The sequence below is a fragment of the Phodopus roborovskii genome, unplaced genomic scaffold (assembly GCF_943737965.1).
Source record: "Phodopus roborovskii unplaced genomic scaffold, PHOROB, whole genome shotgun sequence".
Taxonomy (NCBI): domain Eukaryota; kingdom Metazoa; phylum Chordata; class Mammalia; order Rodentia; family Cricetidae; genus Phodopus; species Phodopus roborovskii.
In genome coordinates this window covers 68,566,913-68,594,543 of record NW_026126418.1, presented here as the reverse complement: position 1 = coordinate 68,594,543, position 27,631 = coordinate 68,566,913, and the positions used below count along the sequence as shown (strand labels likewise).

The following is a 27,631-nucleotide window of genomic DNA, read 5'->3' as shown; positions in this document are numbered from 1 at the left end:
TTTTAAAAAAAAAAAAATTGGCCAGGCATGGTAACTCTCTCCTTTAATCCCAATACTTGCAAAGGAGAACAGTCAGAGCTACACAGAGAATCCCTGTTTCAAAAAAAATAAAGCAACAATTATATATAAGTGACTTTCTCACTGTAGGTTATAGGGATGTAGGGAGGTAGGGTATTTTCACTGCAAACAAAATCAACACTCTGAGAGTCCCAGAATTGGCTCAGAGAAATGAATGGGGGCCCTGCCCAAGGCCTACTAGCTATGGATGTTTGGTTTGGTTTGGTTTTTTGAGACAGGGTTTCTTTGTATTGCTTTGGAGCCTGTCATAGAACTAGCTCTGTAGACTGGTCTTGAACTCACAGATCTGCCTGCCTCTGCCTTGCTAGTACTGGGCATTAAAGGCATGCACCAATGCCCACCCAGGCTGTGGATATTGTTTACTTCCCTGAAATTCTTGGTTCCCTGCTGGCCATGGGTTTCAACTGGATCCCCAAGTGATGGGCTCCCTTCCTTCCTACATCCCATAATTCCCAGTCTTTCTACCCTGTTTCCCTCAGCCTGTTCCCCAGGCACAGAAAAGTTAGTTGGATGCACAGAACTTGTCTGCATACAGATTCCTTCTTCCTGGAAGCCCAGCCCTTCCCTGTACAGCCTGTTTTTCTGAGACAATTTCTCTCTTGGAACTCACTCTGTAGATTAGGCTGGCCTCAAACTCAGAGATCCGCCTGCCTCTGCCTCCCGAGTGCTGGGATGAAAGGCGAGTGCCTCCACCTTACAGCACTTCTCTGTATTTCTAAGGTAATCTTTCTAGGTAGCTCTTCACTAGGGGGTGGCTACTGCACAGTTGCTTAGCACTCACCCAGCTTCAGAGAATCCCTGTTGCAGGAAAACCCACACATACAGTTGTTCACCTGGTGATCCTCGTCATGGCACCACCATTCCTGAGGTATCTAAGGTCTATCTGCTTGCATGCCTCCTGGCAGGGACACCTCACCACCCAGGCACCTGCTGAGAGGAGACAGTAGCACTCAACAAACAACATGCAAAGTCCTCTTGCACTGCCTGCAGGGTTCAAACCCTAGACTGTACTCTCCTGGCAAACAGCCGTCCAAAGTCCCTGGGATAGTGCCCTGCTCTGCCTCCAGGTGGTGCTGGGAGCTCAGCCACAGCTATGGATTTGTCTCCAGACAGTCTGGCCCCACACCAGGCAGGGCAAATCGGGGAGCAGGAATCCCAGGAATGTTGCTTCCAAAGGCAGTCTGCACCTGGCTATGTCTTGGTAGCTCCTCCCACCTAGGTTCAGGTTAAGTTTCTTAGACTAGAGTAGGCCTGACAAAGAAAGGATCTCAGAGGCCCATTCTCTCTCTCTCTCTCTCTCTCTCTCTCTCTCTCTCTCACACACACACACACACACACACACACACACACACATTCTCCACATTACTTTATTTTTTTGTAGTGTTTGATTTTGAGAATGGGTTTCTCGTACAGCTGGAACTCACTCTGTAGACCAGTCTGGCCTCGAACTCATAGAGATCCGTCTGCCTCTGCCTCCTGAGAGCTAACATTAAAGGCATGTGCCACCATCACCTGGCTGTTTTTATTTTTTTTAATTATTTATTATTATTTATTATTTATACAGTGTTCTGTCTGCATGTATGTCTGCAGAAGAGAGCACCAGATCTCATTACAGATTGCTGTGAACCACCATGTGGTTGCTGAGAATTGAACTCAGGACCTCTGGAAGAGCAGCCAGTGCTCTCAACCTCTGAGCCATCTCTCCAGCCCTATTTTTACTATTAATGTTATTATTGTTTTTTTATTATTGGGTTTTGTTTTATTTGAGACAAGGTCTCACTAACTAGCCCTTACTAGCCTAGAAATGTATAGACCAGGCTGTCCTCACATTAACAGAGATCCTAGGATTAAAGGCATGGACCACCATGTCTGCCTCCACCTTACTTTTTGAGGCAGGGTTTCTTGCTGAACCTGATGCTCTCAAAATTGGTTAGACTGTATAGCCAGCCAGATCCTGGGCTATCCCTGTCTCCACCTACCCAGGGCTGAGTTTGCACATGCATGTCATAGTGCCTGACTTCTATATGGGCACTGGGGATCCAAACTCATGCTAGCAGAGCAGGTACTTTACTCCATGGTCCTTTCTGAGGACCTAATACTGTGTGCCTTTCACACATAGGAGAACTTTAGTAATCTCATTCAACCTTCTGATGTTTACAGATGATAAAAATGGAGCTCTGAGAGAACCTCAGTGACACACACATGGTCACAGCAAGGAATGATAGACTGGGCCTGACCCTGCTCTTCCGGCCTCCTTAGTCCCACATGTTCTGGAAACACACCAGCTCTGGTGGGGAAGGGACAGATGTCATTCTCTTACTACTGTTCCCACAGCAGTTTCACAGGCTGCTCTTCACACAGGCATTTCCTCTCCAACCTCACTCCCTCCTCCTCTTGCTGCCTCTTGGAAAGTGCAGGATTCCATTCTTTCTGGGATTTTAGGATGATGGATGCTTATCTAGAATGAAACCCAGGACTGACCTGCCAGGATGGATGACCTGTGTTTGGGGCATTTGGGTGTGCTCCCCCCCCCCACATACACACATGCAAAATAGGACACTCAGAGGACTGAAGCAAGGAATACTGACCAGGCTGTGGATATAGTGTTCGCCTTCCTGGGTTTCCCACACGCTTGCAGAGAATCCCCAGGGAGGAGCAAGCAGCCTAAAATAGAAGCGCTGACACAGGAAATGCACAGGGCCAGGCTGTTGCTGGACTCTAGCACTATGAGCAAGCTGCCTCTATACCACACTCCCCTTGGGTGGCACTTTTGTTTGTTGACCCTTCTTTCCCTCTTCTGGTTCCCACACACAACAGCTCAGGCCGGAACGTCTGTGGGAATGTGAGTGAAGAGGCTTTCCAAGGCTCAGTCTGAGTCCTACTGGGAGCTGAGGCCAGCCTAGCCTTGAGGGCAGCACCAGAAGTGGGGACAGCCACCCTACCACACCCAGCCCAGTGGCCAGGGCCTCACTGCCAATGGAACACAACTCCCTGGTGTAGGACAAGTGGGCCAGCCCAAAGCTGGTAGCAAGGCATTGTTTTCTATGGCAGTCTCTGGGCCTCATATTTAAGTTGTTGAGGACCAGAGGGGTAGGGACAGCTTCACGGTTCAACGGAACAGAGATATGTTCCCATGTGTTGTGTGACAAGACTTTCTCTAGGGAGACACTACACACAAACCTACTCACTCCAGATAGGAAACCCATGACAGACCAAAATATAGATACCACCAAAGTCTAACTAGATGAACCAGTGAGTTTTATTGGGGTGACTTGGGGGTTACTTACAGGGCCAAAAATTACTCAAAGACAGGTGCATCGCCAAAGTCCATCCCAGCATGGGTGACAGCTCACAAAAAACTAGGAGCCTAGAACACACTGCACAGCCTGCAGGCATTTCAGCAGGCTGAAGGGTGCCTTTCCAAGTGACTTAGCTTTCCTAACTTGTACGGAGTCCTGGGTTCCATTCCCAGCACCATATACACTAGGCTTGATGATGTGTGATTGCAATCTTAGCACCACAGATATAGAGGCAAGAGGATCAGAAGTTCAAAGTCCTCCACCACTACAAATAGAGTTCAAGGCCAGCCTGAGTTACAAAGACCTGAGACTTCTGCCTTTAGCCTCAGCACTTGGGAGGCAGAGGCAGTCTGGTCTCCACAATCTCTAGGCCAGTCAAGGCTCCATAGTGAGACCCTGACTGACCCTTTATCCAAACAAAACTAGTCAGGCTGGAGAGATGGCTCAGTGGTTAAGAGCACGTATTGCCCTTGTAGAAGACTTAAGATACAGGTCCTTCACCCAGGTTAGGTGGCTCACAATGTCCTTTAACTCTAGCTCCAAGGAATCTGACGCCTTCTTCTGGCTTCCATGTGCTCTACATTCACAGGCACACACCCAGGCATACATACAATTAGGAATAAAGTAAACTTTTTTTTTTTTTTTAAAGCCAGGCATTGTGGCTCATGTCTTTATTTCCAGTACTTGGGATGCAGAGTCAGGTGGCTCTCTATAAGTTTCAAGGCCAGCCTGGTCTACATAGAGATTTCCAGGGTAGCAGGGCAACATAGAAAGATTGGGTCTCAAAAACAACCAAACCAAAAAGTGACAGTGAACATTCAAAAGGTTTACTTCTTCACTTATTTTCTGAAGTTATAAAGTGCAGGGTTAGGGTATAGCCCAGTTGTTAAAGAGTATTTGCCTAACATATGGAGGGGCCTGAAAATTAAAGAAAATGAATTTTGAAGTTGAATTGGGACCATATAGTTCTGAGTCTTAGACACCAATAGAGCTGTGTGCCAGTACCAAGTGGACTGTGAAGGCCCAAGGAAGGGAGGTGGAGGGGGGCTGCCTTTTCTGCCCCTTCTCCTCCTGAACCTTAGCAGTCAAAAGTTCTCCAGCCTAACCTGTGAATGTTTCCCAGACTGGCACATAAATGCAGTTGTTCAGTCTGCAAACTTTGGGTATTGACTGCTGTTGCTCTGTTTGATCAAGCCCTTGACTTTCACCCAGGGGGTCATGTGCTTCAAGCTCATTTTCCCTTGCTGAGGAAGATTCTGCCTGGTTGCTGTAACATGGCTTGTTTAGTTTCTCGATGAAGGATGATTGGGGCATGTGTTGTGGTTTGTTTGTTTGTCCTACTATTATTTTTGTGTGTGCACCTGTGTCTTGTTTCCAGCTCTCAGAGCCACTGCTCTCTGCATGGAGGGCTTTTGTGCAGATGTAAATGTACATTGCTCTGGAGTCTGTCCATAGATGTGGGGGATGTTGCTGGATCCTGGGAAAAGGTTTGTTTAACTGTTTAAGAATCTGCAAAGCTGTTTTCCAGGATAGGAGCAACACATAAGCATCCTCCATCACTTTGGAGGGTCAAGTTTATAGGAGGTGAGATCTCCCACTACTTGTGTCCTGATCCCTCCAATTTTTTTTAACTTTTCATATATATGTATATATATGGTGTGTGTGTATATGTGTCTGTGAACATATCCTAGTGTGGGGGGACACACATGTGGAGGCCAAAGATTGATGGCAGGAATATTTCTGAACCACACTTCCACCTTATTCACAGAGGCAGAGTCTCTCAATCAAGTCCAGAGCTCACCAATGTTGCTAGTCCTTGTAGCCAGCTTGATCGGAGAATCTCCTCCACCTTTTAAAGCTGAAGTTACAGTAAGCAAGCCTTCATGCCCACCTGGCATTTACATAGTTCTGGACACCTGAACTCCAGTTCTCTTGCCTGCATGGCAAGAGATCTGGTCACTGAGCCATCTCCCCAGATCCCAACATTTTTTATTTGTTTTGTTTTGAGACAGGGTCTCTCTATGTAACCCTTTTAACTGGCTATATAGACCAAGCTATCACCAAACTCAGAGATCCATCTGCCTAGCCCAACCTTTGTATATATTATAGTAAAATACAAACAAAATTTATCACCACTTTAGGCAGTTTTTGCTTTTGGAAACAGAGTTTCTCAGTGTAGCCCTGTCTTGGAACTCACTCTGTAGATCAGGCTGTCCTTGAATTCAGAGATCCCCTGTTTCTGTCTCCTGAGTGCTGAGATTAAAAGAAAGGTATTTGCCACAACTACTCAGTTAAAGGACTAACTTTTTTTTGTTTGTTTGTTTTTCAAGATAGGGTTTCGCTGTGTAACAGTCCTGGCTATACTGGAACTTGCTTTGTAGACCAGGCTGGCCTGTAACTCATAGAGATCTGCCTGCCCCTGCCACCTTGGTTCTGGGATTACTGGTGTGCTCCCCCCACCACAGCTCTTTAGGGGGCATCTCACTGTGGATTTAGTTTTGTTTCTCTTTTAGCTGATGGTCTTGTTATCGCCAATTACATATCTTCTTTTTTGCTTATATTTATAAAACGTTAATACAATTCAAACAAAACAAAGTGTTTTTCTGTGCTGGGAATCACACCCAAGGTCTCACACATGGTGACAAAGACTCTGAGGCTGAGCTGTATCACTAGCCCTATGATGGAGCTTTCATTTTTTTTGTTTGGTTGTTTGTTTGCTCTAGAGTAGGTCTTGTTATATTGTTCAGGCTTCATCTCTTGACAATTCCTAAGCTCAAGTGATTCTGGTGTCTCGGTTTCCCAAGTAGTAAAAATATAGTGGTGGCACACACCTTTAATGTATATTGGGGGCTGGAGAGTTGGGTCAGTGGTTAAGAGTACTTGTTGCAGAGGACCAAAGTTCAATTCCCAGCACCCACATGGTTATTCATGAGGATATCGCTGTGGGGAAAACCCAGCCTAACTGTGAGCTGCACTGCTCCATGCCTGGGAACTCAGATATAATAAAAGTAAAAAAGAGGGAACCTAAAACTTCAGGCATCCGGTCTCCTGACCCTCTGTCCCCAGCCCCTGAGTGCAGGTGTGACAGATACACACCCTGACACCTGACCTACTGCCCACTTTTTATTTTTGTAAAATGTTTTGGTGTCTTTTGTTGTTGTTTGTTTTTTTTCCTTTGAGACAGAGTTTCTTTGTGTAGCCTGGGCTGCCCTGGAACTTGTACTGTAGACCAGGCTGGCCTCGAACTCAGAGACCCACCTGGCTCTGCTGACATATTGCTGAAATTAAAGGTGTGTGCCACCACCACTGGCTAACACCCATTTTTTTTTTTTTTTTTAAAGGTGCCTGTGATCTGAAAAGAAGGTGGCAGATTCCTGAAACTGGAGTCACAGGTGGTTTCAAGGCACCCAATGAGGAGCTGAGAACCAAACTCAAGCCCTCTGAAATGGCAACAAGTGCTCTTATTAGACACTGAGCCATCTCTCCAGACCTTTGCTGTTCATTTTTATATCTCTTGGGAAAAAGAAAAAAAAAAAAAAAAAGCTGTGCCCTTTGCTCATTTTTTTAGTCTTTTTTTTTTTTTTTTGAGGGGGGAGGGGTTACTTTTCCTTTCCTTTCTTTTTTTCCTGCAGCTGAATTCTGCAGGAAGAACTGATTTCTTCCTGCAGCTGAATTGTAGGAGTACCTCTTACATTTGAGATATCAATCCCTTAGTAATTGCAAATACTTTCCAGTCAGCTGGCTTCTCATTCTGTTGCTTCCTTCACTCAGCTGAAGATTCTGAGGCTGACATAACCTCCTTGTATGTTTTCTATTCTGTTACATGAGCTTTCAGTGTGATGGTCAAAGCATCACTGCCAAGACCATTGTTAGGTAGGCAGCTCTTCACAGTTTTCATAGCTTTCAGTCTCGGGTCTTAGATTTATGTCCTTGATCTGTAGACTATTATGTGTGGTATCAGGTGAGACACAAATTCCATTAGTTGCAAGTAGAAGTCTCAATTTCCCAGCATTATCTGTGACTGGCCATATTGGAAATGAGGTGGCTGTAATGTGGTTTCATTTCTGAGCTCATGGGCCACATGCCATTTTCAATACAATAGCTAAATTATATAATCTGAAAGCTGATTCTATATCATAACCCAAGGAGACTTATCCTTGAGTATCCTTGAGGTTTCAGGTTGGCACAATGCATGCACATCAATCAATACCATCTGCAAGATTAAGTTGTCTATCTAAGACATGCATAAAAGGCATTTGGTCAAAAAAAAAAAAAAGGCATTTGGTAAGGAGCAATATCTTTTTTATTTTTAAATTATATTATGTGTGTCTGCGTGAGTGCAGTACCCACAGACGCTAGAGGAGGGCATTAGTTCCCCCTGGAACTGGAGTTTCAGGCAGCTGTGAGAGACTGGAACTCAGCTTAGGTCCTCTAGAAGAGCGGTATGTACTCTTAACTGCAGAGCAATCCGGACAGCACACCCACCTCACCCAACAACTTCTCCTGATTTAAAAAAAAAAAAATCACAGCAACTCAAGAGTATAAGTAAATTCCCTCAGCACAATGAGAACAGCTAATGAGGGGAAGGAAAGTTTGGGTTTAGGTTTTGTTGTTTTTGTAAAATCAGGAACAATGAGACCCTGTCTCAAAAATAAAATCAGTATTAAAGTACTTCTATTTAATATAGTACCAGAAATACTAACCAGCAATCAGACAAAACAAAAGGGGGGGCATGGTGCCGCACTCCTCTGACCCCAGTGTTTGGAAGGCAGAAGCAGGTAATGTCTGTGCATTCTGGTCTGCATAATTGAGTTTCAGGACAAGGCTACAAGTCTGAGAGCCTGTCAGAAAAGAAAAAGACATGGAAGGAAGACATAAAATTATTCATGCCATTGAGATAAAATGAGAACTGAAGCAGAGAATAGGTGGGATGAGAGAATGAAGGTCCAGGAAGAAGAGCCACCTGTGATGGCAGGCTCCTTGTACCCTGCATTCTGGTCTATCCATCTCAAATGCCTCTCTGTCTTGTCTATCTCTCTTACCCACACACCTCAGAGAATCTTCTTCATTTTGACATCATTTCCCCATCTCTGAAAAAGTAGGCTACTCTGATTGGGTTTTAAGGGGCTTGAGCAATGATGGCTATTTCCACACAAGCAAAGGTGTTGCTAAACAGCAGGGCTGGACTGCACAGATCAACAGAACTGTCAGGGATCACCATGCAAAAGCCACACCCTCGTGCCCTAGCCCAAGGCTGACTTCAGCTGCTTCTGATGTTTTCTCCTCTAGCTCACACCCATGGGCTGACAGCCACACTCCACTAGTCACACCTGTGCCCAAGACTTGAGACATATGACAGGCAAACATAGGGCCACAGAGCCTGCAGCAGCCCTTGGGCTGAACCCAGCAGGAGACACATGTCACAAACCCACACCTGTGGATACAGGTATACGCAGGGGGTGAGCCTTGGGAAGGCAGGGTGCACAAGTGTGCGTGAAGACTGCACGCTGCTGTGCCGGTCAAGCTTTCATCAATGACAATATACCCAAGAAACATCTGGAAGGAGGGGTTTGCTTGGCTTATGGTTTCAACTGTGGTGAGTTATCCTGTCACATTGAGCCTGAGATGAGATTAAAACAACATGGTGGGCTCCTCCCGAGGCCACAGGGCAATATGGCGCCACAGAAAGACAAGAAGCCTAAAAAGTCAACTTGGAGATTTCATTTGGACCTTACTTATCCAGTAGAAGATGGAATTTTTGATTCCGGAAATTTTGAACAGTTTCTATTGGAGAATGTTAAAGTCAATGGAAAAACTAGAAAAAATGGAAAAATGCTGCTTGAAGAATAAAATCATAGTTGTTTCTGAGAAACAGTTTTCTAAAAGGCATTTGAAATATCTTACCAAGAAATACCTTAAGAAGGATAATCTCCGTGATTGGCTTCATGCGGTTGCATTTGATAAGGAGACTTAGAAACTTCATTACTTCCAGATTAGTCAAGATGAAGACGGGCCAGAGTCTGAGGACTAGTTGGCCTTTGTATGCTTAAAGAACTAAAATTGGGCTTTGTTAGCAAATAAAAATATCATTGTACTCTGAAAAAAAAAAAAAAACAACTAAACAACACGGTGGGAGAGTGGGCAGGGCAGAGCTGTGCCCTTCATAGTGGGCAGGAAGCACAGAGGCAGGAAGGCGCCTGGGGGAACAGCCCATCGATTTTCCTTTCCTTTCCTTTCCTTTCCTTTCTTTTTTTAAGGTTTTGTTTGTTTTTTTGTTTTTGAGACAGGGTTTCTCTGCGTAACAGCCCTGGCTGACCTGGAACTCACTTTGTAGATGAGGCTGGCCTCTAACTCACTGAGATCTGCCTGCCTCCTGCCTCCTCCTGAGTGCTGGGATTAAAGGCCTGCGCCACCACTGCCTGGCTCAGTTATTTCATCTTAAGTGAAAGAATGAATGTGTCTGAGGCAGAGGGAAAAATCCTGATTTTTTTTTTTTTTTTTTTGGAAACAGCGGCAAAATGAAAACAGAAGATTCTGCATCAAGGAATTATAACAGTTTAGCTTTTCCTTGTCTTGTGGGTTGGCACGGCCTCCTTTTGTGAGGAGGAAGTTTATTACTGCAGGGCAATTCTTCTCCCCCAGGGAAGACCTCAGGGCAGTTTTTTTTGTTTTTTTTTTTTTTTTTCCTGGACAGGGTTTCTCTGTGGTTTTTAGAGGCTGTCCTGGAACTAGCTCTTGTAGACCAGGCCTGCCTCTGCCTCCTGAGTGCTGGGATCAAAGGCTTGTGTCACCACTGCCTGGCTTCAGGACAGTTTTGAATCCATTTGTCTAGCTACAAAGCTCAGGAACAGAATGAGGCCCACAAAAATAAAAGAAAGACAACAGAACCCCTAAAATGAGGACAAGGATCCCCCAAAAGTTCCTGATGAAAAGGCCGAAGCCTACCACATTAAGTCCAAGCCCCAGCTTGTGTTGGTTATTTTGATAAGCAGGTCACTTAACCCCTGTGGCTGATGCCATTTCTCTAGTATACAGACAGGCAGAGCTAATGGTGTTGCTGAGTTAACACCTACCCACACACTTGGATCTTTAAGATCTACTGCCAGTGGAACTGAAACCCAACCCAGGTGTATCCACTAAGGCTAAGAATACTGCACCTGTATGCACAGATGGGAAGCAACTCCCATGTTCATCACTGGCTCATTGAATCCGCCAGTCCTAGGGAGTTAGTTATCTGTCATTAATGGAACTGCATCCTCTAGCTGCTTTAAGATTTTCTGTTGTCAGGGTTGGGGAATGCTTGCCTAGCAAGCTCAAGGCCCTGGGCTCCTCAGACCCAAAGGTGGGGGGGGGGGTTTATGTTACTCTCAACACATTTACACCTGGTTCTGGCTACCTAGTAGTATTCCTTTCAAGTAATTAAATGAGATTCCCCACGTCATGAGACAAGCACATGGGAGAATTACAGGCCAGGGGACAGACATAAAACCACAGAAGTACAGGTTATGGAGGCATACACCTTTAACCTCAGCAGGTAGATCTCTGTGAGTTCAAGGCCAGCATAAGATACACAATAAGATCTCTGTCCCTATCCTTAATTTTTTTTTTTTTTTTTTGAGACAGTTTCTCTGTGTGTCCCTGGATGTCCTGGAACTCACTCAGTAGGCCAGGCTGATTTAGAAGATCTGCCTGCCTCTGCCTCCAAAGTGCTGGGATTAAAAGTGTAAGTCACCACTGCAGGCCTGAGATATTGTCTCAAAAATTAGCAAAAAAAAAAACCCACACATACATACACCCTCCAAAACAAAACCCACAGGGTTGTAAAGATGGCTCAGTAGTTAAGAGCACTGGCTGTTTTTTCAAAGGACTTGGGTTTAATTCCCAGCACCTACATAGTGGCTAACAGGGGATCTAATGCCCTCTTCTGGCTTCATGGACACCACACATGTGGTACACAGACACACACATACAAGCAAAATGATCATACATAGCTAGGCATGGTGGCATATACCTTTAACCTTAGCACTGGGGAGGCAGAGGGAGTCCCATTTCTGAGTTTGAGGCCAGCCTGGTCTACAGAGTTCCAGGACAGCCAGGAACATCCTGTCTTGAAAAAAACAAAAAGTTCCCAAAATTTAATAAACATAAAACAATAAAGTAATAAAAAGTACCCACCCCCCACAGAGGTATAGCTCTCATGAGAAACCCAGAGGAGCCACCATCTGTGTCCAATAGAAGGCATCCCTTTTCCCCATCAAGCCTATACTTGATTCCAAAACACATCCAGTGTTTTCACCTTTGAACCTGGGGTCCTCAAAATGAATGTCCAAAGTCCATGCACACAACCTGACTGAAAATAGATGATGCAACAAGCTAGACATCGAGTCGAGAGACCTACCACACAGACTGCCTAGGCACGGGCCACTCTGCAAAGGGCCCAGCTCCTAACTCAGTTCACACAGCCACAAACAGCTGTTATGAGTCCCAGTCATAAAATTTTCTGCTTCTCCTGAAGCAAGTCCCACTGGTCCTCAGAAGGACTCTGACAGCCCCTACCTGCAGCCCAGATGGGGTGGGGTGGGCAATGTCTGCTTGATACTCCTTCCTTCCTTCCCCCTTTTCTGTTCCTGTGGCTCCTCACTACCACAGTCCTATAAGCAAGTTGTAAAAGCAGTTTCCTCTGGAGGGGCAGCTCCTGCATCCTCGTTGTTATTTTCTGCTTTTCTTCCTTCTCCACCAAGTACTCACTTGGGAAAAGTCAGATGTGTGATCTGGCATCCCCAAGTAGGGCTTTATGAGCCTGCTCTCAAATCATTTAACACCCCCATACTCTTGAATACATGTGACACAGTAGATGTCCTTGCAGAGAGGTGCCCTGGAGATGGCTTTCTCATAGACCACGTCCTTACCAAATGTCATGGGGGGTGGGGAGCAAGCTCCAAGTTCTTCTTGGGGGCCTACATGTAAGACTTCAGATGCTGTGATCTCTGGGCTGGACACTATAATTTTAGCAAATGCATGATTTGCAAATCTTCTGTTTAAAGCAGGTGTGTCTTGATAGTTTCCTTTTTTCCTATTTCTTTATTTTTTTTTTAATGTGTATTGGTGTTTTGCCTACGGTATGTCTGTGTGAGGGTGCCAGGTCCCCTGGAACTGGAGTTACAGACAATTGGGAGCTGCCATATGGGTGCTGGGAATTAAATCCCAGTCCTCTAGAAGAACAGCCAGTGCTCATAACTGCTGAGTTAGCTCCCAGCCCCATTTTGCTTACCTCAGGTGGTGGGTTTCTTTTAAAAACATTCTTGTGATACCTAAGTTGTTTAAGAGTGTGCTATCAAATTTCCAAATATTTGCCAATTTTCCAATTTCCTTTCTGCAGTTGGTTTTTAGTTTCATTCCATTCTAGTTAGAAGGTATAGTGTGTCTGATGTTAATATCTTAATATCACTGCGACTTGCTTTGGGTCTAAAACAGATTCTTTCTGGGTATATTCAACTCTCACTTGAAAAGAATTGTAAACAGCTGTTGAAATGATACATACAAACTGGAGATTGAAAAAAAAAAAAAACAAATTGGGAGAATTGATGGTGTCATCTTCTGCAGGTACCCGTTAGATAAGCTGCTGTGTGGTGTCAGTTTACAGGTAGCAGAAAGAGTCAGTGATTTTAGAGATAAATCCACTTATTATGTGTCTGAGGAACAGAAAAAGAGAAGAGCCTGAGATCCAAGGAATCCTGGGAGAATGTAGAGGATAGAAGACCATGCCAATACATTTATGATTAAATGGTAACCGAGAAGTGGGATTTGTGCAACGGGGGTTCCTCTAGTGAGATTTCGTGTGTGTGTGTGTGTGTGTGTGTGTGTGTGTGTGTGTGTGTGTGTGTGTGTGTGTGTGTGTATACGCACTGTAGCAGGAAGCCTGGAGGCAAGTTGTAGGCACAACATCTGGGACAAGACACAGACCTCATGGGCAGGACACTGAGACCTCATATTTTAGATCTCAAGTAGGAAACAGAGAGAACAAACTGGGAATGGCACCTAACTCTGAAACCTTAAAGCAGACCCTGAATGACATATTTCCCCAAGCAAGGCCACACCTTCTTAACCAATCCAAGCACCATCACCAGCAGGCAGGGGACATTCTTATTCGAACCACTTCAGCACATTGGAGGTCAGAAGACAACCAGTGGAAGTCACTTCTCTCCTTTGTGGGTTTTGGGGATTGATCTTGGGTCTTCAGGCAAGGCTTTTATACAGACCCCAGAGTTCCTATCAAAGAGAAATGCAAAACTTTTCCCTGTTTCTGAGCTGAATTGTCCAGTTTTTTGTTTGTTTGTTTTGTTTTTACCCAAGACAGGTTTCTCAGTGTAATCTTGGCTACTAGCTACTGGAACTAGCTCTGTAGACAAGGCTGGCCTCAAACTAACAGTGGCCACCCACCTCTGCATCCCCAGAGCTGGGATTAAAGGCATGTGTCACTACTGTCCGTAGAATTGTCCAGCTTTTATGTCCACTCTCTCTTGTTCTTATTGTTTATTTACTTTTTAATCTTTTGGATTTTTGAGACAAGGTCTTCCTATGTAACCCTAATTATCCTCAAATTTATGGTAATCCTCTGCCCTTGGCCTCCACAGAGTTGGATTTACTGGCATTAACCACCACTCCAGGCCTCAGCTTTTATATTTTCTATCTGTCTTTCTGAGTTTCATTCTGGCTGATTTTCTCAGACCTATCTTTCAGGTAATTAATTCTCTCTTCAGTTTTGTCTATCATTTGACCCTTTCCTGATTTTTCTTCTTTCTCTCTCTCTCCCTCCTTCTCTCTCTCACAATGTAGCTCTGGCTGGTTGGAAACTCATCAGATAGACAAAGCTGTCCTTATACTCATAGAGACCCACCCTGCCTCTGCCTTCTGAGTGCTAGATATAAAGGTTTGGGACTGATGAGATGGCTCAGTGGTTAAGAGCACTGGTGGTTTTTGCAGAAGACATGGTTTCAGTTCCCAGCACCCACATGGTGGCTCACAATTGCTTGTAACTTTAGTTCCTGGAGTTCAGTACCCTCTTCTGGACTCCTTAGGCAACGTATACACATGGTACCCAGACATAGCTACAGGAAAAAAAAAAAGTACAAAAGAAACAAATAAAACTTAAAAAAACAAACAAAGGTATATGCCACTACACTTGGTCCACTAATCGTTTTGAACACACCTACTTTATGGCATTGAGCCTCTTGCTCTGTGGCAGGGGATATGAGGCAGGATCAGAGCCAGGGCTGATGGTAGTATCCCGGGGTTCCATGCAGAAAGCTTTCCTGTGAATGCCAGAGTCAAGATAGGCTAGTGTCACAATCTTGTAAAAGCACAGAGCACCAGGAATGGCATAAAGCACCTTGAATTGGAGCAAGAGTCTAGGAGACTTGGGATCTGGGACACTGCCCAGGCCAGCACTGACTGCCTCTGTTGTCTTAGGATGATGATTATTTTTATATATTATATATACAGTATTCTGTCTGCATGTCTGCCTACAGGTCAGAAGAGGGCACCAGATCTCACTATATATGGTTGTGAGCCACCATGTGGTTGCTGGGAATTGAACTCAGGACCTCTGGTAGAGCAGCCAATGCTCTTAGCTGCTGAGCCACTTCTCCAGCTCCTTTTATTTTATTTTTAATTATGTATACAAATATGCATATGTGTGTGAGTATTTGCACAAGAGTGTAGTGCCTACAGATGCTAGAAGAGAGTGCTGAATCCCCTGGAACTGCTGCTGATCATAAGTGGTAGGAACTGAACTCTGGTCCTTTTTCTTCTTTTCTTTCCTTTTTTTTCTTTTTTTTTTTTTCTTTCCTGAGACAGGGTTTCTCTGTGTTAACAGCCCTGGCTGTCCTGGAACTCACTTTGTAGACTAGGCTGGTCTTGAACTCAGAGAGATCAGCCTGCCTCTGCCTTTGGAGTACTGGGATTAGTGCACCACTAAGTGTATGCTCTTAAATGCTGAGCCATCTCTCCAGCTCCTGATTGTTTAATCTCGTGTGTGTGTGTGTGTGTGTGTGTGTGTGTGTGTGTGTGTGTGTGTATTCATTTGCAGATGTGAACTTCTGGATTCCAAGGAAACCTGTCTCGGCCATCCATCTCACCATAGGACCTCTGGAAGTACTGATGTGTGACCCTCAGTGCCCACTTTATGTGGGTTTTAGGCATCCGAATCCAAGTCTTCACACTTGCAAATGGCTCACACAGCTGAGCCATTATCTCTAAAGCTCCTCATGGTGATTATGTCTTAAACAAAACTTAGTCAAATCAAAACTACACAAATACCCTTTTTACCACAGGGAGGTGGGGTGAGACAGGAAAATACCAATAGTAAAGAAGGAAAGTTAATTGAAATTATACAGTGTTTGGGCCCATATTTTGTGGTCTTGAACAAAGCAGTCTGGGCTCTTGAAGCCCTTCTGATTTTTCTCCCTTGCACTGAGTACCCTGAAGTCTTGGTTACTTATGACTGTCCCTGGGCATGCCGATTCAATGGCAGCTACAGTACTAGGTGGCCCCATGCACTTTGTCAAGGCCTCTGCAATGAATGATTACAGCCTCATTTATTCTCACAGATGTCCTATGAAGTAGGTGTTACATACAGGGGTGAAATCTGAGGCTGAGGTGGAGACACACCAGTCTACTGCCCCACATCCTCCTCACTATTTTGCAGCCACACTATGAAGCTTCTATGTTGCTCATTGTCTCTGTTCACTGGAGCCTGCAGGTGGTTCTAGATATCTGCCTACTGTTTGTCAACAAGTGTGGTGTGCTGGGGTTGACCCTACACCTAGGCAAGTGTTCCACCAGAGCTGTCCCATTGCCAACCCTCTTTTTCCCTCTTTAATTTTATTAATTTCTTTATTTGACTCCTTTCTCAAGACAGGGCTTCTCTGTGTAGCTCTGGCTGTCCTGGAACTCATTCTGTAGACCAGGCTGGCCTTGATTGATTCTGTGTTTTTAAAAGACCTTATACTATTTGGTTTGTGCAAACGGCTTAAATGGTTTTCTATTCTGGGGACAGGGAAAGGGGAAAGTGATACAGCTCTGTTCCCAGCCCCATTCTCTCTGGGCTCCCTTTTGTGAAAGAACCATTTGTTTCCTCCTGGTGAGTTTATCTCCTCAAGGTCAGGCTGCAAGTGTATTTTGCAGATGAAAGGGGCACTCACACCATGGCTGAGGAGGGCACTATGGCCTCACTATCCACTTGCTTCCACTGTCACATGGGCTCAGTGACCACACCTCAGAAAACTGCTCCTCGGGGCCTGGAGAGAAGGCTTAGCAATTCAGAATGCCTGTTGCTTTTGAAGGTCTACATGGTGGTTCACAACCACATGTAACCTCAGTTCCAGGGCATCAGGTGCTCTCTTGTGATGTCCCTGGGCACCAGACACGCACATGGTGTGCATACCCACATGCAGGCCAAACACTCAGAGACAGAAAGTCAGTCTTAAAGATAAAAAACAAAACCCAAACTGCTCCAAGATTCACATAGCGCCTGGCCTATCTGCAGCCGCCCAGAAATGACCAGGTTTTTAGGAGCTCTCTGTTCCTCTCCAGATGCTGTAATGTAAGGGGCAAGCTGAGTGAAGTAGGGGGCAACAGCTAGAGCCTGGCTCTGAAGCCCTGTGGGACCTAAGGATTGTGGAATGAGCAGGGGTGGCTAAGATGGAGGTGTAGGTGGGTGCTGGAGTACAAAAATGTTAGCAATTCAGACTACCCAATAGGTGTTATGGGCTGTCAAGGTAAAAAAAAAAAAAAAAAAAAAAAAAAAGGATGTACACAAAGGACACAAGGGGGTAGAGATGTAACAGCAAAGTAAAGGGAGGCAAAGGCCCAATGTACGATTCCGGCCTGCCTTGCCCCACCCCAACCCTGTAGAAGCTGGAAATCAGGCCTATTTTTGTTTCTTTGACAGAGGAGGAAGCATGCCAGTGAGATTAAAAGGTTTCACTTAAGACTCAACTTTGTCGGTGGTGGGATGCTAGGGGTGGGGACAGCCAGGGAATTCAGAATCCCTCCCCAAGCTCATGGGGCTCCAGGAAGCAGTACCAGCACTGCCTTGGGAATGGCCAGCCCAGGGCTGTGACACTAAAGTGGGCTCCCGTTCTATCTTCACACAGATTAATCTCTTACAGATCCAGCCAGGTCCAGGAGAGGGTACTCCATTAAGCTCTGTGGGACACTGGTACAGGAGTATAGTACTGTGAGAGGAGAGACTAGGCTCTGGACAGGTCCATGTCAGAGGACAACATGGACATGACAGGAAGCTTCACACAACCTGGCTCCTACAAGGTCAAGCCTGGTGGCAGATTTTGGTGGTGGCGGAGTCTTTAAAAGATTTATTTCAGAGCCAGGTGTTGGTGGTGCATACCTTTAATCCCAGCACTGGGGAGGCAGAGGCAATCGGATCTCTGTGAGTTCGAGGCCAGCCTGGTCTACACAGTGAGTTCCAGGACAGGCTCCAAAACAATACAGAGGAACCCCGTCTCAAAAAAGAAAAAAAGATTTATTCACATTTTATGTGAGTGTTTTATCTGTGTTTATGTAGGAATGCCACATGCATAACTGGTACCTATGGAGGTCAGAAGATGGTCTTAGATACAATGGAGCTGGGAACTAACATGTAGGTGCTGGGAACTGACCTCAGGTCCTCTGCAAGAGCAATAGGTTCTCTTTACTACCAAGCCACCTCTCTAGCCCCAAGGGCTCTTTTTAAGTAGTGAGTCACTAGGCTGGGGTGAGGGGTGGTTCAACAAGCCAAGGCACTGGCCTCCAAGCATGATGATCCCAGTTCAATCTCCAGGACTCACATGGGTTTCACAAGTACTCTGTAACACATGCATGCTTGTATGCGTACACACTAAATGTTAAAAAAAAAAAAAAGTGGCAAGTCACCTATTCTGGTATCAAGAGTGCTCAATTCGTCCAGAAGGGTGAGATGGCAGGGATGGGAATAGAGCCTCTAAGGTGGCTACAGTTCTGCAGGGTCCCAGTCATTGCTTTGGTCTGGGGAGCCTGGCCAGGGGTCAACAGTCCTGCCCTGTGTCCAGTCTGCATTCTAATTAACAGAACTTGCTTGCAGTGGCCACCTTAACCCTGTGTGTGCGCGACACCCATGCTGTAGGCTGAAGAGACAACAGGATGCCTAGAGATTCTGGCTTGTCCTCACATTTCTTTCCAAGGATCTTGTACTTTGGGGTTGGAACCTATTAGCTCTGAGACCTAGAGTAAGTTACTTTGCCTTCTTGAGTCTCAGTTTCCTCTCCAAGACAGAACATCTACTTTGTGTGTGTGTGTGTGTGTGTGTGTGTGTGTGTGTGTATTGGGGGGCGGGGTGGGGGACGCTTTGGCATTTAATACCATAACCACCTGCACATTTCCTGCACGCAGCAAAGTGCCTGCTCAACCAGAAATAAACCCAGTGACACAAGGAGCCTGGAATGGGTCCAGCCCACAACAGGAACTGGAACCCTGCATTGGCAGGTTCAGCAGGCACTGATGAAAAACTTAATTTTGTTTGTGACGCTTTTGTTGGGATCTAACATTCACTCACCTTAAGTTACAGGTGCATAATCTTCACTGAAAACAAGATCTGAACTGTGACTGCGAACTCTCTTAAAACGCAGAAAAAGGAACAGAGACTTATCTCGTTCGTGTTTTTCCACGTGCAGATGGGGACACACTGAGGCTCAAGGGAGGGAAGACTGCCGGCACAGCCTGGGGCATCCCTTACTGGTCTTTAGCTTTGAAGAACTGGCGCTCTCCCAGCCCTAGCAGCCAGGTCTCTCCTGGGTCCCTAGATCTTCATCCCGCCCCAGGGCATCAAGGCGGGATTGATCATGGCTCCTCCCCAGCAGGGCCTGCCCTGCGCGCGCCCCCGCCAGGCTAATTAGGCACGCGGTTTGTTTACAAACACGGGCTCGGAGGAGGTGCGTGCCAACCCGCGTGTGCGCGTCCGGGATTTGAGGGAGGTCTCGGGGTGTCCAGGTAGTGACTCCAGGGTGCTAACTGTTTTCCCGCCTTGCCCACGCTTTCCTGGGCTTCTGGAAATCCGCCCACCGGCTCTTGTCCCAGCGTGTATCAGGGAACGTAGAAAAGAGAGCGCGCGAGCAGCCCCGTGTTCCGGCGTCGCCCGTGGTCCTGGTGGGCAGCCTTCCAGCCCCGCCCCCATGCACCCCCCGGGCCGGGCCCGATTGCGGCCAGGTCGGCTGGGCAGGCAGCCGGGGGCGCGCGGGGCGGGGCACGGCGCGGCGCCGGCGGGGCCGGGACATGTAGTCCGTGCGCCTTGGCCTCCCCTGGGCGGCCCTGGCGCGAGCCCGGGCGCGGACTACGACTCCCGCCAGGCGCCGCGGCGCAGCGCATGAGCCCTGTACAGCTCCGGCGCGTCTATTATGCTGCCGGGGCCGGCGAGCCAAAGAGGAGCCGGCCGCGCGGGCCGGGAGGCGACGGCGCTGGAGCCGCCTAGGCCAAGTACGCCTTTCTCTTGCTTCCTTGTGGGCGCGGGGCGGCGGCGGCAGGACTGGCTGAGAGAGCGCGGCCCTGAGCGCATGGCGCAGGCCTCCCGCGCGTCCCGAAACCCCGAGCCCCGGGCCGCCGCCTCCGCCGCCTTTGTGCGCGGCCGCGATGCAACAAAGCACGGCGGCCGCCCGCCCGAGGTCGCGGCGGCTGCGCGGGCTCCGGTCCCCTCCGCTCTGCGCCCGCGTCTTGCTGGCCGCCTCGGGCTGGCTTGGGAGGCGTCGCCTTGGTCGGGGCGCCCAGCCTGGACTTGGCACGGCCCGCGCGCTCCGCGCCAGCCCTCCCTCACGGAAGGGATTTTTTTTTTTTTTTTTTTTTGCTTTCCCCTTTTCCTCTGCCCGCCATCTTCCGAAGGGGACTGCCTGCCTGGAGAACGCGGCGCGGGAAGGTGCGCGCTGTGTGCCCAGGGTCGCGACTGTGCGCTCTGGCGCCACTTTGCTGGCGCCGGCCTGGGCAGATCGTCTCGGGGCAGGCCAGGCTGGGCCTGGGCTCTGCGTGAGCCTCGCCAGGGGGGCAGCGGCGGCGTGGCTTGGGGGGCGGCGGCCGCCTTTGCAGAGTTATGGCCCGGGAACGACTTTGCACTCTAGCGAGTTACTGATTAGTGTAGCCAGGCCAGGAGGAAACCCAGTTCGCATTTTGAAATCAGCCCGAAAGAGTACTTAATCCGGGCGAGGTCGAGTTGAATTGAGGTGGGAGGGGTGGGGTGCACGTCTTTTTTCCACTTCGTGTATAACACGCAAGCCAGTTTTGAGAGGAAGGAGCACCCCCAAAGCCTCTGGAATGAGGTTCTTGAGGGTTCCCGGGGAAGGAAACCTGGCGGCCTGGGTAAGTTCTCTCCACCAGTTAGTTGCTGAGCCTAGACAGGGCTGACGTGGAAGCCTTGAACAGGCAGGCGTCTTTGCCCTTGGGATAAGGGGCACGGAGGGGACTCACTGGGAGTCAGGTGAAGGGCATACCCTTTTATGAGTTCCCGCTTTAGGGCTCAGTCCTAAAGTTCTGCCCTTTGCAATTTTGATCGAGATCTCGCTGCCTGAAATAAGTGCACAGCTGTTGTTTTTCTCTGTACCTTAAACTTCATAACTGTAGTAGACATTTGTGCCTGTGTGTGTTCGTTCATTCGTGTGTTAAGTGGCTAACTTGGGGCTGGGAGCAAGAAGAAAGTTAAGTGAAGGAATTGATAGAGCTAAGCTCCTGCCCCTTCCTTTGCCCCCAGTGAGGACAAGCTGGTTGCCCCCACCCCCCGTATGGTTTTGCACTTTCTTAGTCATTAGAGTGGCGTTCATTGTGGGTCCATGGGGATGTCCGTGAAGAGAGCTGCAAGCTCTGCCGTACTCCTTGAGTTTCTCAGCAGCTTTCCAGGATCCAGGAAAGGACCACTGCAAGGGCCAGCCCCGGGCCACAGTGACCCTTTTTGATGGCCCCATGGCCTCTCATTTCGCAAATAAAGGCCTGTTTGCTTTTTGTTCAGTCTGAGGCCTTGATGTGTGCTGTTGGCTGTAGATGAGGAGAGGGGAGGTACGGGCTTGACAGCTCTGGAGGCAGGGGTGAGTTCTTTCTGACCCTGCTGGTAAGCTCTGGGCCCAGTGCTTGAGCAAACACCTAGGATCTAGGAATCTGTGGATCCAGTCCTAGGAGACAGGCATTGAAGAGCTGTTGCAGGGTCGATGACCAGGGGGTGTGCCAGGTTTGTTTTGTTTGTTTTTTTAAGAAGGTGCCACATTTATTTTTACAAAGTAGAGTAACTGCTTTCTTTCAACAGTGCAGTATCCTGCCTCAGAAGTGAGCTTTGAATAAGGGATGGAGCTTGTAAAGGCTCCCTCCCTTAGACTCATAGAAAGTGAAAGTGGGGGAGTGTTGAAAGGGAAGGCACAGGCAGCCTGGCTTGCTGCTTTCTGCCCAGGCTCCTTCCTACAAGCCTGGAGCTGTGCCCCCACAGCCTCCCAGGTTTACCTTGTTCACTTCCTGGTTGACTGTGGCAGAGCTCTTCCCCCAGGGAGGGTGGCTCAAGGCCACAAGTGGGATGTTCTGCCTACTGTTCAAATAAGTGCTGGAATGCCCAGATCTCAAAAGGAAGAGCCACAGGGAACTATTGGGTGGGGAAACCAGGACCCAGTAGAGAGCCTTTCCTGCTTCAGCAGGTTATACGAAGTTGTAACAGAAAGCAGTACTCCTTAGCATGGGGCAGCCTTGAACCTTATGGGGTCCTGATGGAGCTATGTGCTGCACCCATGTGCTGTAGCCTCACCTGGGGGCTGCTGTTTGCAGTAAGTTTTGTCCTTTTGGTTATTTGTGGTAATTGCTGCCCTTTGGGACATCTAGCCATGTTAAGTGCTGGTGGGTTCTTTGCAGGGCAGGTGTCCTGTTTTGAGTGCTCACAATTGGTAGTCTCTTTTTGTAGGCTTGTTGGTTGATACAGATCCGAGTGTGTGTGTGTGTGTTGTGTGATGTGTGTTGTGTGTCTCAGGCTTTGGCTCTGGCAGGCCAGCATTGTTGGCTCTGATTTCTCAGTGTCTCTATGGCCTGATAACCTTGAACTGGACATACAGTTTGTAGTCCCACAGAGGGGCTTATTAGTTATTGTTGGGGGCTGGAGGTGGAGGGGTTTCCAGCTGTTGAGAAGTGTCACACGTGGGTACAGTGATATGCAAGGGTCCCTGGTCATTTTCCAGTGGCATTGGAAGTTGGGCTTCCTCAACCATGTCTGGACATTTCCAGAAGACATACCCAGACACTGTGACCTGTAGAGGAGTCTTATGGGACCTGGAGTCTGAGGTGGAGGAGACATTTGTGTCACAGGGACAGGATGGCCTCAGTTTCTCATGAGCATTGTGATACCTGCTTGGGTGTAGTTGTGGGTAGCTGTTTTCATTGGGCTTGCTGTGTCTCTTTAACACATGGCATAAAGAAGGGAAGTTGCTGGGTGGTGGTGGTATACACCTTTAGACCCAGCACTCGGGAGGCGTAGGTGGAGGCAGAGGCAGGCAGATCTCCATGAGTTTGAGACAGGCTGGTCTACAAGAGCGAGTTCCAGGACAGCCTCCAAAACTGCAGAGAAACCCTTCTTGAAAAAAAAAAAAAAAAGAAAAACAAAACAAAAAGGAAGTTGACCAAGCTCTGCAGGTAGCATTCTCCCCTGGGCAGTGTGGCCTGTTAGACTAAAGGTAAGGTAGGTTACGACTTGGCCTTGGGCTACTCGCCAGAGATAGCCTTGGAGAGCTGACCCATCTCCCTGGAACCAGGGCAGATGTGGAGGACTGGACTCAGGAAGCATGTGCCCTTGTGGTGTTCAGCATTCTTATCTCTGCCCCAGTGTATTTGAGGTGGGCCTGGAGCCTATCCTGAGTGTTCTGAGGACAGGGCTCCTGGCCCTTTGGTTCACCCTATTCTGTGCTTCTTGGCCTTGTGGTCTCCCAGGCCACCACCTTTCTCAGCCTTCCTATGTGGTCTGATGGAACGAGTTCATTGGGGCCACTGGTTGGAGGAGAGGGACTTGCCGAGACACTTGGGAGTAAGAGCTGGTGGAGGTGGTGGCTTTCTCTTGGCTGACACCTCTGTTGGGTGGGTAGAGGAGAAGATGAGGTAGTTGAGCTGCAGGGCTGTGAGTAGTTGCATTGACCTCCCATCCTGGCCCCTGGTCTTGCTTTGGGGGTGTTCAGAGAGGTGAAAAAAGACAAGGTGACAATCCTTATGGAGTTTAGTTGACCCATCTGTAAATTAGGCCTTGAGTCGGGTGCATGTTATGCAGCCCAACAGGAGAGTATTTCTTCCTGTGACCCAACAGATCAAGGTTCCAGGTGGGCCTCCTGCCCAGCTTTGTTCTGCTAAGTGTTCTGTTCAATGTAGTATCAGGCTCCCTGAGCTTTAGTGCACATGGGGTCAGTGTGGTTGGGTGGGGGCTCCCTGCAAAGGTGCTGGGACTCCCTGTAAGTACACGGCTGGTGATCCACCTTCCCTCTGCAGAGTGTAGGTGTCTCTCTGCCTCACAGCTGGTCTTGTGTGGGGTGGCTTTGGTAGGGTGTTTCAGAGGCCCTTCTGGAGGCCACAGTCTGCATAGGAAGCACAGCTTAGTTTCCTTGGGCAGACTGCTGGGATATGAGGCACAAAGGCCTAGGAAAAACCCAACCTTGGGAAGCATGAGGGGCCAGGGACCATGGGCGACTGAGGGAAGTCAGAGGCGTGGTGGCTGGTGACAGCTGCAGTCACTGTTCCTTGTGTACCCTTCCATTGGCCAGCCATGGGTTCAACAGAGCTGACCCTTTATGGGGTGGGGCTTGGCCTATCAGAGCTGGGTTCTCTGCCAGACAGAGCCAGGCAGCTGTTAGAAGCAGGTGTGATATGACCAGGGTGAGCTTGGGGTGCTGGCTGGGGCTCCCTGGAAGTAAAGGACAGGCAGTGCCACTCAGGAGAGTTGCAAGTGGACAGGGAGGCCCCATATAGACTCCTATCTGCCTTGCGGCCCCTAGCTGTGTTCCTTCCCAGACCTCAACAGCAATGAGCAGTTGGCTCTGTCTGTCACAGAAGCTGGCCCTGCCCTAACAGATCTGTTTCCCCAGGCTTGGAGGGCCAACCCTGGCCAACCCTAGCCAACCCTAGGGTAGCCCCTCCCAGGGCACCCAGCTGGTATGCCAGCATGAAGGCAGCAGCCTGCAGCATTGTTGAGAGTTCCCTGGGGGGATAATGGAGACCCTGGGTAGATGGCCCTGTTGGAGTCTGGCTCTGGCTTCTGCCTGGGCCATACTGGGCCTCAGTTCTCCACCTCAGTAGCTACTTGCCTACCTGAGATGTGGAGCCCATGGATCCCCACCAGTGTATTGGAGCTAGCAGGAAGGACCTGGGGCTGAACTTGACCACTAGTGTTGCAGGGTTACAGAAACCCAGTGTAAGGAAGGACCCATCAGTATAGTGTCCTCTAGAGCTATGGTGACTCAAGGTGAATGAGGAGACTGGGGTATGGAGTTATGATGACCCTAAGTGTGTTGAAGTATGCTCCTGCTTATCACAGGAGACAGCCTCTTGGGGATGGGGATGGAGAGGAACTGCATAGCCCTGGCTGTCCTGGAACTTGCCTCTGCCTCCTGAGTGAGACAGCCTCTTTAAGGCATCTGTGGTTAGCTGAGGCCATACACCTCAGCCCCTTCAGCATCTATGCTTGTGCTGCTTCCTCCCTGGGTCACTTTATGCAGACCTCAGATGTCTCCAGCTGGCATGCCGCCCCCTACCCCCCCCCCCAGGATGGCCCCTGCCTTTCTGCAACTCAGACCTGGAGTCCCTGGGAGCTGGACTGGCTCTGCTCCTTCCTGACTCCTCCCCCACACATGGCTAGGGCAGTCTTCCCAGATAGATAGCCCACCCTCTCAGCTTGCCTTGAAGCTCAGAGTAGAGGCTTCTTGGGTCCCAAGAAAGGCTCTCCAGGCTAGATGTACTCCCAAAGCCTGGCAGCTGTCCTGTGCTTGGTCTGACCCAGGGTTGACATGAGGGAAAGGTGGCTGGGTACTTGGGTGAGTAGCTGTGGAACTGAGCTTTGCCACACCTGAACACTAGGCTGCAGGGGGTGCTGGCCCTCAGGTCCCTGCTGTCTAGTAGTTCTGGCTTAGTGTTTGTGTGTTTGGGGGCAGAGGGATACAGGGGCCCTGATCCTCATAGCTTGAGAGTTGATAGAGGATGTGAGGTTGCATTGAGCTTACTAGGTGTTTTCCATGGTAATAAAAGTGAAGGTCCCTACCCCTCCATGTCTCTCCAGGGCCCCTGAGCCCTGGCCTCTCACCTTTGCTGATTTGTCCTTTGGACTTAAAGGGCTGGGTTTTTCTTTTCATTCTTGGACAGTGGGGCTAGAAAATCTGTAGGATTAAGGCCTTCCTTCCTTCTATCCTGAATGATTTTGGTAGGTGGGAGGGAGGGTGTGGGGAGTCAATAGGGAGTTGAGGCTTTATAGGCCTTTCTTGCCTTTCCTTGCTGTGGCAAGGGGGTTGTCGTTAGTGTAGGATATGAGTTGGTCCCACCTTCTCTGGGTGGCCCCTCTGCAGCATTCAGGGTCTCACTAAAGCCTTGCTCCAGGCTTCCTCTGGTGTTTGTGGGCCTTTGTGGTTTGTGTGAGTTTCCACACTAGTTGGTTTCACATCCTCTTGAGGCTGATGCCTCTTCAGATGGACTTTCACCCACATTTGTCCTGAGGTATTACCTGTTGTGGGAGTCCAAGTGAGGGGACTCCAGGGCTCTGTGGCAGGCCTGGGGAGGTGGACCTCCATTTCCCCATGAGATATAGGCTCCATCTCTGTCATGCTTGACTGAAGTGGTTGCTATGTGTATTAGCAATAGTATGTGGAAGGGTCTGTGACAAGTCCTTAGAAGGTTTGGGGCTGCTGTGTCCTGGCTTACTTAAGATCACCATCTGATCTGGATAGGCGGCAGACAGAAGGGTGCCCCCCCCCCGGGGGGGGGTAGTCTGCATTGAAAAGTTGTCTGGCATTCCTTGGCTGTCAGTGGAGCTGTGTGATCAATGCCAGGGTCTTCCAGCTCCTTTATTATGTGAGGTCTTGCCATCTTATGTGTGCACCCCTTTGAACTGGCACCTAGAAGATTGGGTTCCAGCTCTGTTGAGTACCAAATGTGCAGGACCATCGGTGCCACAAAAGAGCAATCCCACAGTGCTGGAGCCCCTCCTGTGCCTCTGCTGGAAGCAGGTGGGATTCATTTTGTGTTAACACACACGAAATGTATGAAGCCCTGAAGTCTCTTTGGCACTCTGCTTTAGTTCATTCTAGCCACCCTACCTGAGGCCATTGGCCCCTGCCTCAGCTTGAAGGATGTGGCTAGGGACCAAGGAGGAGGATGTATCTTCTTTTGCTTGTGGTACAAATTTATAGGTTAGAACAAGAATGGAGATGGAGTATCCTGTCTCTTGACTGATCTGTCCAGACTGCCATTTGTCTTCTGCTTCTCCCATTATACCATCAAGCTCCAGACATTTTCAGTCATGAAGTGTGCAGTGCAGACCCCTAAAAGATAAGGAGATTTTGAAATTCACAACCACAGTGCCATCACCCTTAAAGAATTAACACTGCTTCCCAAAGATGAGCAAATCCTAAGTCAGGATTGAGGTCAGTGGCCTCTGTTCCATTTCAGTAAGTAATTCCCTGTGTTTCAGTCCTGAGTGCTACACTGTACCCCAGGCCTGGCTCCTGAGTTATAGAATGGAGTCTGTGTTGTCCTGGAGGTCCAAGTGAAGCGATCCAGGACTCTATAGAGAAGTCAACACTGGGTACCACAGCTTTCCTGCTGCAGGATCACTGTCTTTATTCAAAAGCTCTTAGCAGCTGACCCTTGGCCATTTGACCTCTGAAGAAGGTAATGCTGATGCTGGATGGAGTGTTCTCTTAGGCCTGAGGATAAGGATCTACATAGCAGAGACTCCCTCACCCCACCCCTGTAGGGTGTTGTGGCCACTGGTTTGGCCTTCTGAAATCTGAAAAGTTGCCAATTTAACCATGTTGTGACCCAATGAGAGCAACATCATAGGGTCAGCCAGTCTGAACTACATAGTGAGTTCCAGACCAGTCTGAGTTATAGAATGAGACTATTGTCTTGAGCCACAACAAGAAACAAGGAAAGGTGGAGCACCTCAGTCGGTAGGCTTGTGAGCATTGCAGGGGTATATCCATCAGTGAGATAGAGGGCCCCAGACATGGCCTGCCTGCTGGCATTTC

The 27,631-nt window shown here is 48.4% G+C and overlaps 1 protein-coding gene across 5 annotated transcripts in view; it reads left to right on the top strand.

The window, feature by feature from the left end:
• Brd3 (bromodomain containing 3) overlaps window positions 1-27,631 on the top strand; it is a 51,670-nt gene that overhangs the window by 1,529 nt on the left and 22,510 nt on the right. For 2 of the 5 annotated variants that reach the window (XM_051184942.1, XM_051184934.1), the window contains exon 1: window positions 19,761-19,883. The exons of 1 other annotated variant lie outside the window; for it this stretch is intronic. The gene's annotated coding sequence lies outside the window, so the exon portion shown is untranslated. Of the gene's footprint in view, window positions 1-18,803; window positions 18,906-19,760; window positions 19,884-20,193; window positions 20,317-27,631 lie in introns of those variants that run through there. 2 more of the 5 variants (XM_051184936.1, XM_051184938.1) reach the window with 2 other exon arrangements.